Below are 11,404 nucleotides of genomic sequence, written 5' to 3'. Positions count from 1 at the left end.
TTAACATGTATGGAATATATTGAACAAATATTAGAGACGCATGGGTTGAAATAAAATAGTTATCGATACCAAAACGCTCACTCCTTTCAAGAACGTCATAAATAAAAATACTTGATTTTTCAGGAGAACGTTTTTTTAAGTTTAAAAATATAATACAATGTATTAATAATAAATATCAAGAAACTTATTGAACTTTTTACTGTGCAACAGATCTTTTTAATTAAAACCTGAAAGTTTTTTCTCCATTTGAAAAATATTTGGTTTATCCAAAAAAATAATTAAACAATACCTTTTCTTAAAAATGCGAAAACAACACTTTCTGCCCTGGGGCAGATAAATATTAAGTTAAAATTATGCCGCTTTTGCTGGGATTTTGTACATTTTCTGGGCATTCCAAAAATATGCACAACTGAAAATCGACGATTTTTTATTTATGACGTTCTTGAAAGGAGTGAGCGAAAAGAGGTTCATGGAAACAACTATGCCCACAAATGATGGGTGATTTCATGAATTCTGATCATACTTTAAATAGTTCACTAAATGAACGAAGTAAACTAGGATGTTTACAGTGAAGATGTTAATGAGATGATTTAATCTCATTCTGAAACCTTGGCTAATGAATTTCTAATGGACCGACAAGATAATGAAAATGATAAACAAATTGAAAGGTAGGAAGAAGAACCCGAACAAATCATAAAAACCTTAACAGTAAAAAGTATGAACGAAGCTTTTGAAAAAAAAAATATTACGAAAGAATGTGATCCCAATGGAGAACGCATATCTCAAGTGCGTAGGGCGATCCATAATAGTACTTAATGTGACAGAACTCTATGAAGAAAATAAAAAAATGCAAAATACTAGTTTATTAAGAAAATATAATTTGGTTCATAATGTACTTACTGTAGTATTTTTGATAAAAACAAATTTTAAAGTACGATTTTTGGGGTTTTTTATTCTTTTTTTTACATCCCTCCACTTTCGAACATTTAACTTTCACTTTCAATTGATTTCACTTCTTAACAAATTTGATATTATTTTATAATAATAATATAATAAATAATAAAATCCTTATCCGCACCCCAACGGTGCATAGGGCACTGCATCATATCAACGCAGTGTTTACATATGAGGGAAAGGTGATCAGCCCTCCGCTTCAGGTACCAGTCCAGGGTAATGTTGAATAAATATTACAGTGAAAAAAATCACTTATATTTATTTAACGCCCCTTGGGAATCGAACCCGGGACCTCTAGAACGGTAGCCGAGAGTGCTGACCATTACACTACGGAGGCGGACAAAATTTGCGGAGGATTTTATTATAAAATAAAAAAAGATATGATAACTAATTAAAATTATGTTAAAGATATGATCATGATGATATTAACTAAATGAGTACAAACTATATTTACCTTTTTTTAACGTCTTGGATACACTCAAAATGTTGTAAAAAAATGATTCGTCAAATTAAAAGCCGAGTAAAAAAATTAAATCATATTTTCAGGCGGGTCTCGAGAATGTGAATTTAATCCAGGATTCTGATTTAGCATACAAATAAAAAGAGTCTTTGCTTAAAAAAAGTTTTCCCTATTCTAATAAAGATAGCTGTTGTGACCTCATATGTACTGTGTCACGAGTTTGGTCAATATATATAGGAGTTCCAAAAATTTAAGTAGTGTGGTTGTCAATCATGGGTAGAATTGGTAAATGTTACGCGTGTGTAAAGTGATCACCAAACCAAGCTTCTGACGGTCGTAAGCCCTGTAAATGCCCAGACTTATTATTCCCCATTTTCCCCTTTTTCGTATATTTTGTAATATTAAAACACTTGGTTCAACGCGTTAAATATTCACATAAAATGTATCTTTAAAAGAGACGATATATTGCCAAACAATGCTGATGAGCACCTCCATTCTATGTACTCTTCACATATGAAAAACTACGCTATTTAAAAGTAAGGTACTCTATAAAAAAAAACAATACACTAGAATTTAATGTTATTCAAATACAAAATGGAATTGGAAAATAAAACAAAAGGTCACAAAACTGTTCAAAATATATCCCCTAATGCTATAAAAAGCGTGGAACATGAAAAGGTTATTTTTCAATGAATATAAAACACGCGATGACGACGAATTTACGATAACGCAGTAAAGAGGCGAAATCGTTATTGGTTTTTTGAATAACAGTGTGAATTATGCTGACTATTCCAGATCTTGTTCCGAGGGATAACCACAAAAGAGTGAACACTCCTTTACTGTATCAAAAAACACCCATAAAGAAAAAATTACTAATGCGGGGATGGTCGTAAAATAAACTCTCCATTTTCTTTTAATGTTTCCATCCCTCCTTGGCATTGAAGTGTACATTTTTTATTGGGTGTGAATTCGACAGATCGAGTTTATATTTTATCTTTAAAAATACAATTATCCTATCAATTTTACTTGAGTAAATAATAAAAAAAACGTAAAATACATTTCAGAAAACTGCTAATCAAACAAATGGTGGAGAAAAATATGTTTATTCAATAACATGATTCATAACATAAACAACATAGATCTGAAGATAATTTTTATAAGGGAGAAATTGCCCATAAAAAATCACTGTGGTTTTCTGAGATTCGTATTTGAAGTTCATATTTGAAAAGATTAAGTAAAGTTCTTCACGGTGGTATGGAAATGTGGAGTGAATGGGAAAACAGAACGAGGATGGCCTAAAAAGATTTGGCATGACCCGATCAATAAACTGAATAATTAACCATCACGCCGCTTCCCCACAGGGGTAGGCAGAAAGAATAGAACTCCATAACACCCCATCTTTACAAAACATTTTTCGCCTCTTTCACATTCATGCATCTTCTCATACATACCCGCCGATTATTTCCGCTTTCAAGTATTTGAAATACCTGATTGTGCCAAGTTTTCCTCGATCTTCATCTGTTTATTTTTTCTAACTACATTTGCGTAATAAATTTGTTTAATCGTTCTTTCCTCACTCATTTGTTCCACATATCCAAAATACTGCAACACACTTTTCTTAATTTTATCGATAATGCTTATCTCATTACTGTCTTTGCAAACATTCTTCGCCTCTTGCACGTTCATGCGTCTCCTCATACAAACCCGCCGATTATTATAACTCCTAACTTGACCACTTTCAAGTATTTGGCATTCCGGATCGTGCCATGTTTTTCATTCGCCTCATAAATTTATTTTACCGTTCTTTCCTCACTCATTTGTTCCACATGTCCAAAATACTTCAACACACTTTTTTTTAATTTTATCGATAATGCTTATCTCAACCTTGCATTCTTTTCTTATTTCATCATTCGAACGTCTATCAAGCATCGTTTTGCCGCATATTCGTCTGAGGGATCGCATTGCGAGTGTTTTCATCCTTCTTTTGCCAACTCAAGGACCAGACTAATATGAAACTAAAATCTATTAGAGTCAAAAGTCTACGTATTTAAATAATTAAGTGATAAAAAAAATAAAATATAAATTTAAAATGGTTAAATAATATTTAAGTTTACAATTTGACATCCGTTTGAATGATTCTTAACCAACAAGTAAATACATTTAGTGCTGTAGTTTAATCAGCTCCCTAGAACTTGGTTTGAAGAGCAGAACTAATCACTTTTCCTCTGTGTAATTAATGTTCAAGGTGGTTTAAATACACAGTATGTGATAAAGACCACAAGTTTTACAAAGATGACTATTCGGATGTTACATAAAATATTCATTATCAATTGTATAAGATGGTTGTTAAAAAATCTTTAAAGTAATATCTTCATAAAATTTTTAAAAGTTTACTGTATTTTTTTACGGTTTGATTTTCTTGTTCAAAAGTTTTCAAAATATAAGCATTACATCTCACCAATAGATGTCTCTAGTGAAGTTCTAGTGATTCAAGAACACGGTTTCTAAATTGGTTCATATATACAGAACTTCCAAGAATTTGAGTAGTGTGGTTGTCAATAATGGGTAGAATTGGTGAATGTTACACGTGTGTAAAGTGTTCACTTAAACCAGACTATGACGGTCGTCAGCCCCTTAAATGCCCAGACTTCCATATTCTTCTTCATCTTTGATGAGATGTCAAAAATAATATGCACAAAAAGTTGAACTGTTTAATTTTTCATACAATAGTCTGCCTCCGTAGTGTAATGGTCAGCATTACTCGGCTACCGTTCTGGAGGTCCCGGGTTTGAATTCCAGGGAAGGGAACAAATAAATATGAGTGATTTTTTCACTCCAATATTTATTCCATATCACCTTGGACTGGTACCTGAAGCGAGGGGCTGATCACTTTTCCTTCATGTGTTAACGACCAAGATAACACTACATTTAAATGATGCAGTGCCTTATGCACCATAGGGGTGCGAAAAGGGTTTGAATGAATGAATAGTTCATATAAGACAAAGTTGATATTATTTCTGTAGTCATTTTTACAGTAACTTACATTAAATTTGGTGTGGTATTCAAATTCAATCTTGTTTTTTCTGGTGAAACAGCTCATTCTGTTATTAAGGTGTAAAAAAGTAAAGAGAGAAGATAAGACAATTGCGTTTTGGGTATTTTAAGAATTGTTTTTTCTTTAAAATCCCCTTTTGCATAAGTATGCTATTTACACTTTGGAATGAAACTTATTGTAATAATTTTAGACCAGAAAATAGATGAGAAAACAAGATAAAGAATGAAAGAAATACGAAATGTTTGAGAAAGATGAAAAATATGAAACAGTTAAAACCGAAATGAATGTTTTAACATTCATTGCGCAATCTTTTCATGTAATCTAAATAAGGTAAGATAATAGCGAGAATTTATTTACACTTCAATTATCTTAAATAAACAAACGTATTTTATTTTCATAAAAGTAGTCCACTACGTTTCACTTAAACTGCTTTCAATGTTAAACTATAGAATTTCATTTAACAATAAAAAAATAAAATACCATCCTATTTATGTTTACATACGAGTTTAAAAAAACTTAAAATAAAACAACTTTTTTTTTCACCGCTTTTTATTTATACATTTTTCTCCAACCGGTTTCGACAAGAACCTTGTCATCATCAGGGTTCAGTTACGCGTTTAACCCTGATGATAGAAAGGTTTTGTCGAAACCGGTTGGAGACAGAAAGTACCAATTAAAAAGTGTTTAAAAACAAAGCTGTTTCATTTTATAAAGTTTATAAATGTGCCTCAAAGTATCTGCGAAAAACATTCAAGAAATTAAAAAATATATGCTGAGGTGAGTAACGTCTACAAAATGTTGAGAGAATTTTGACTTTATCTACCTATTCATAAGGGAACACAAAGCAATTTTTTTATTATTATTTTGTTAAACAAGAAGGATTATGAATTATTTGTACAAACACAAATAAATACAATATATTATAATAAACAAAAGAAGTAAATATAATATTTCTCAATTTCTTATAATTATTATTTATTTTTATAAAATAAATTCTCTTGTTTAACGAATTTTGTGAGGTTTTGAGATTGTCTGGGTATTAAGAATAGATCCAATGTCACAATTAAATAAATATAAAAATGAAACGAGAAAATATGACAAAAATAAATATATTGAATGAAAATTTACACACACATTTTTTGGTTATTGATATTGATCGAGATCATTTAACCTTTTTTTTTTATTGAAGCATTAGGTACTTAGAAAATGGAATATTTTATAATGAAGGTCTATACATTATCTGGCAAATGCTGAAAAGCCTATAAGTTTCATCTTTTGTGGTAAATTGGTTAAGAAAATTCTATATAGGGGTCAATTAAGCCCATTTTGTGATAGTATAACCGTTCAATATAGTTTTTGTGAATTAAAATTTTAACCTTGGAATATGAAACACTTCAAATATTAAAGGCAAGATTTGAAAAAAAATTTAAACTACAGTTTTTTTTAAAGAATTCAAGTATGACAAAAATATGATGTCTAAATAAATAACGGATTTCTGACTTTTTCCTGAAATTCACCAAATCATGTAAAACCGATTATTATGATTTTCTTTGTTCTTTACGACTTACTTATTACGACTTATAAATAAAAAAATTATCTTTAAGTGAGTACTTTACAAAACAAGAAAATGTATTATTTTCCAAGTAAAAAATAATTCTTTTAAAATCAGAAGTTTGATATCTTTCTAAAGTATCCATTGATGTCTTATTCATTATTCAATAGATCTCAATTTTGTGAACCATGAAAACGAAGATATTTCAATGAAGAGAAATCCGTAAGTACGTGTGATGCTAAAAGGTTTTTTTTTAAAGTAAAAAGATAATATTATAAAATTTTATACTTGATATAAACAAAAATAATATGTTTTATTATGATACACGAATAAGAATATTAAATTTTCCGTCTTTTTAAAACGTGAAAAAATTTCTCATAGAGTGATAAAAAGGGTGAAATTACTTTTTCAGTAAACGATAATTTTTTTGTAAAATTACCATCGATAAATCACTTTAAGAGCTTCTCGAGACATTTAATAAAAACATACAAAAAGTATTGAAATTCACGGTACGTAATTCAAAAAGTTTTTAATTTAATTTGAACATAGGAATTACATTTTTTTACATAATTTATTCACTATAATTTATCATTTTTACTAAATGTACGCTTTTTTTGTGAAAAATTGAAAAGAGGCTTGAGATTTAAATACAATTTTTATTGTTAAAATTTCAAATACATGTTTGGTTCGTATCCAGTCTAAATACTAATTGATAACGGTACAAAAAATCTCACTCAGACTTACTCATAAAGTCTTAATCTACTTTTTATATATTTATTAAAGTAATTTATTTCTTTAATTTAAGAAATATTCCGTAGATAAAACAGAAAGCGACAGAGCAAAACCAACATGGTGTAGTAACGTCAGTTTTTCAGAGAGAGTTAATAATTTAAAATGTCTAATATAATATAACTTTTTTTTTAATTATCTTGTTATTCACAATACATTATTATTACAAGTATAAAAAAATATAAAATATTAATACAAAAAACGATCCTACAAAGGAATGGCCTGTGTGTTATATGTTTTATTTTAGGTTATAATAAAGGGCACTGGCAAGAAAACAATAGATATCAGAAATAAAAATAGATTAAAAATGCATATATAAACTACAAATATTTGATTTTAACAGAAAATCAAAAATCTAAAAAGTTTAAAAATTTAGCATATACTCGTACATACTCTATGAGTTAATGAGTTATACATTTAAAAGAATAAAGTACTTATATCTGTTTTTTTAATAAATAAAAGTATTTTGATTATTTTGAGCTTGTTACAGTAACCTGATAATAAAAGTATTATAATTGTTTGACTTTATGTTTCGATTATAAAATTTACGAGGATATATTTATACTTCTTATGTAAAACTGTCAACGTTAGTATATTTCATTTAAACAGTGATAAATAAAACTTAAAAAAAAATGAAATGAAAAAATATGCTTTTTGGTCGGTCGGAGGATATTAATTACAAAGAAATAAACCCACCAATGCCCAATACCCACAAATTTTCAAAATATTGTTCATATACATGTGCATATATATATATATATATATATATATATATATATATATATATATATATATATATATATATATATATATATATATATATATATATATATATATATATATATATATATATATATATATATATATATATATATATATATATATATATATATATACATATATATAAGTAAATTAATTACAAAAGTATCATCATACTTTATTGTGGTTGTAAAAAATATATGGTTATTCGTAGATACTCATTGATCTTTGAAAAGATAATCGTCTCATTATGCCTTTGAGTGAGAAAATAAGCTATTGTAACACGTGTTGAAAACTCGTTCTAAATACGACATAAAGCCAAAAGGGGAAATGGATTACGGTTCGAGAATTTGTCATGTGGAAAACTCCTATACCGAGCTATCGACAAATAACACGTGAAAGGAAAGGCCTTCAGATAAAACTGCGGCCATATTTCAAAACTTTTCTAATCCTTCTCACCCTTGAATAATGCTATCCAAATGCGGGTACATTTTAGTCCGCAATCTGCCAGATCCCAGAATTATATCACACGGAAAAAGTCTTGATTCTTTCAGAAGTTTTCGTTCAACTTTTAAATGCGGTTATTTATTCTGTGTCTACAAACGTTAAATAGGAGGTTACTCCCGGCAAGCGGTTTTTCATGCTGACAGATATTTAAAGAACTCACTTGCCAAACGGAAAATGGATTTATACTTAAAGACCACGCGTCTCGAAACTTTAATGAATTCCTTCGAAAAAAATGATATTTTATTTTTGAAATATTGAATTACAAGCTTAATATGCTTGAATTTTTAACCGTCTTCAAATATCCGTTGAAAAATACCAGATATTCAATAAAAATTAACATCCCCTTTACAGAGATTTATAAATACATTTTCGTTACTATAAACTTTTATTGCTAGCGGTGATTAGATAGAATGAAAACAACATATTCTTTAAATTGAAAATATAATTATAAAGAAAACAAATGTATTATATTTTTTTTGCACAAATTTTATTATATTTTCTAATTGTCACTTTTAAATATTACGTAAATTCCAGTGGAACTTAACTAAGTAGTAAAAAAAATAACTTCCGTTCATTATTAAATACTAGCTAAAACCAGAGTGTTGCTGTGAATCAATCTAAAAATAAAAAAAGAACATAAAGTAATACGGTCGTATTCAAATGCGTCGTTAAAAAAATTCAAAGCAATCAGTAATTTATTTTATTAGAAATAAGATTTTGAGCATTTATGTAGTATTCCTTCCTCTCTGCCTACCCCTTCGGGGAGATGATTAGTTAGTTATAAACATAATTATTTATTTAATATATGGAAATATTCAATATTAAAATGTAAATGAATTTTTGTAAAAAAAAAGAAGTTTGTTAAAAAAGTTGAGTGGGTCAAACCATTGTCCTACTGTGTTGTTAGTTAAACTTATTGAATAAAGATTCAATACAAACACATAAACATATAAAACAGTGATAAATTAAGGGGTGAGCAAAATTTGAAAGGTTGCCATTTTAAAAGTTCTCTACGGATTAATAATGATATTTTGACATTATCATGACTGCTTGGAATGAATCCCCATTGGAGTTTACTTTAAAAACGCAAAATAAAATGCTAGGACCATCCGAATGCTGGAACGGTTCAAATTCTTGTACTGCCAGGTTGATGCTTCCCTACGGACCGCCACTGACTCCCCCTAATTTTCCCCGAGTTTAATTGGCTGAAATTGGAATGTCTACCGAATTGAAATAACCAACTAAACCTCTGATGATTGTATGCGTTCAAACAGTGGCGGGTAGTGTGTTTGATTTTAAAGCAAAAGGTCTAGTACTTGATCTCTGACTTGGAAGACTTTTTTTATTGATATCTCAACATTGATTATAACATGGCTTATAACAGACGTCATAAGCTTATAAATTTCTTGCAAAAGGTAGATAAAGATTTCTAAATAATTCGTTAAAATGAAAGATCTCAAGGATTTTAGGTGCCTTGTGATAGTAATTGACACGATAGCAAAACTTTCGTTCAATTGTTGTCATAGTAGGTATATTTAGTCCCCACAGATCGTAAATTTTCATATTAAATTTATACAATTTGTAGGCATTCTTAAACTGTGACTGTAAATTTAGAATTTGAGCACCTAGATCACAAAATATTTCATAAAATTTTTTCATCGATACAAATTTTGTCGATGTTCAAAGACTGATGTAGTGAGCGAACTCTTAAGGTCGAAGAATTTTAATGAATTTCCGACTGAGAGAAAAAGCCGACAGACAAAAATGTACATTGTCTTTGTAAAAGCAAAGGGATCCAAGAATTGTGATTATAAAATGTGTTTCCTTTCACTGAGGAAATACTTCTGAAAATTAATCAGCAATTTCCTTCTTAACTCATCATTAACGATACTTGGTTACGAATAAAACGGATGGAGCCAATGAAACGAAATTCTTTGGACAATATTTCAGAGTCTAGAGTCCTTTTATACACCCTTTAAGATGAAATTTTTGTGTAAAAAAAGAAAACGTCATAAATTTACCAAGCGTGATTAAAAAATGGTAAAGAGATTGTTTTCTTGTTATGACAGGCACCGCGTAGTTAGGTAGATGCTTGACTGGCGTCGCGGGTTTGATTCCCGCCAAGTGCAAAATAAATTCAAGAAAGATTTTCTGTGTTTTTGTGATGTATTTTTCAGATTAAACTTCCCTATCCTTACTTTTCTGAACCTGCAGACCAACCTCTAAATGTAGATAGAAGCTTTGCGAATTATTCCTTAAAAAAATACGAGTATGAGTAATGAAATATAGATTAATGTCCGTACAAAAGGTTAGTTCGATAACAAGTATTCTTATGATTATTTTTTACTATTTACCGATAATTTTACACAATATTTCCACGGTCCTCATAAGATGTCATAAATATCAAGTTTTTAAATAAAGTTGAAGAATTAATAGCAACAAAAAATCCCTTTACCTTGCAAGCATCGAAATAGATTAAGCATATCTTCTATATATATTTTTTAATTATGTATTAAACCATATACACCTATGTGGAATGTATGGAATCCACAAACTGCTTTTAGGCTTTTCTGTAGGCTGCTCGCTCCCTTGCATCCTCACAAGTCAGACCGCGTATATATATATATATATATATATATATATATATATATATATATATATATATATATATATATATATATATATATATATATATATATTTATATATGTATATATGTATATATGTATATATATATATATAAATAAATATATATATATATATATATATATATATATATATATATATATATATATATATATATATATATATATATATATATATATATATATATATATACATTTTCTCGCCAAAGTTGAAAACTGTGACATTGAATATGTGGGTAGACATTTTCAAATTGTATTCGTATAGTCGAAATACTCGAGACCTTTACGTTCGGTACTAAACGGATTCTTAACCGAGGGTTAAATTTTGTGTCCTGTTCAAGGTTGACACTGCTTAAAAGTTCAAAGCAGAACTTAAGTGGGTTAAAAGTAAAGTACTTTAAGTCACATCAAACTTTGTGTTTTCCACGAAGGCAGCAGTGCCTTCTGACGTTTATTCCAAGCATATTGTTTGCAAATAAAATCATTTTTTCAACAAGATAAATTACGAATGAAATTATACTAACGGAAAATACTTACATTAAATTAAATTTCAATTGTCATGCGGATAATATGGTCATGCGGATTGCGATCAATACGGATGTGCAATATTTCAAGTGTTTCCAAATCTTTGTTCACAATATCTGCATTTCTATTCACTTAGGAGTTATTTAAATCAAGGTTTTTA

This window comes from Brachycentrus maculatus, unplaced genomic scaffold (genome assembly GCF_059751285.1).
Source record: "Brachycentrus maculatus isolate JH-2025_06_01 unplaced genomic scaffold, ASM5975128v1 h1tg000908l, whole genome shotgun sequence".
In the NCBI taxonomy this organism is placed as follows: Eukaryota; Metazoa; Arthropoda; class Insecta; order Trichoptera; family Brachycentridae; genus Brachycentrus; species Brachycentrus maculatus.
This window is presented reverse-complemented; position numbering follows the sequence as displayed.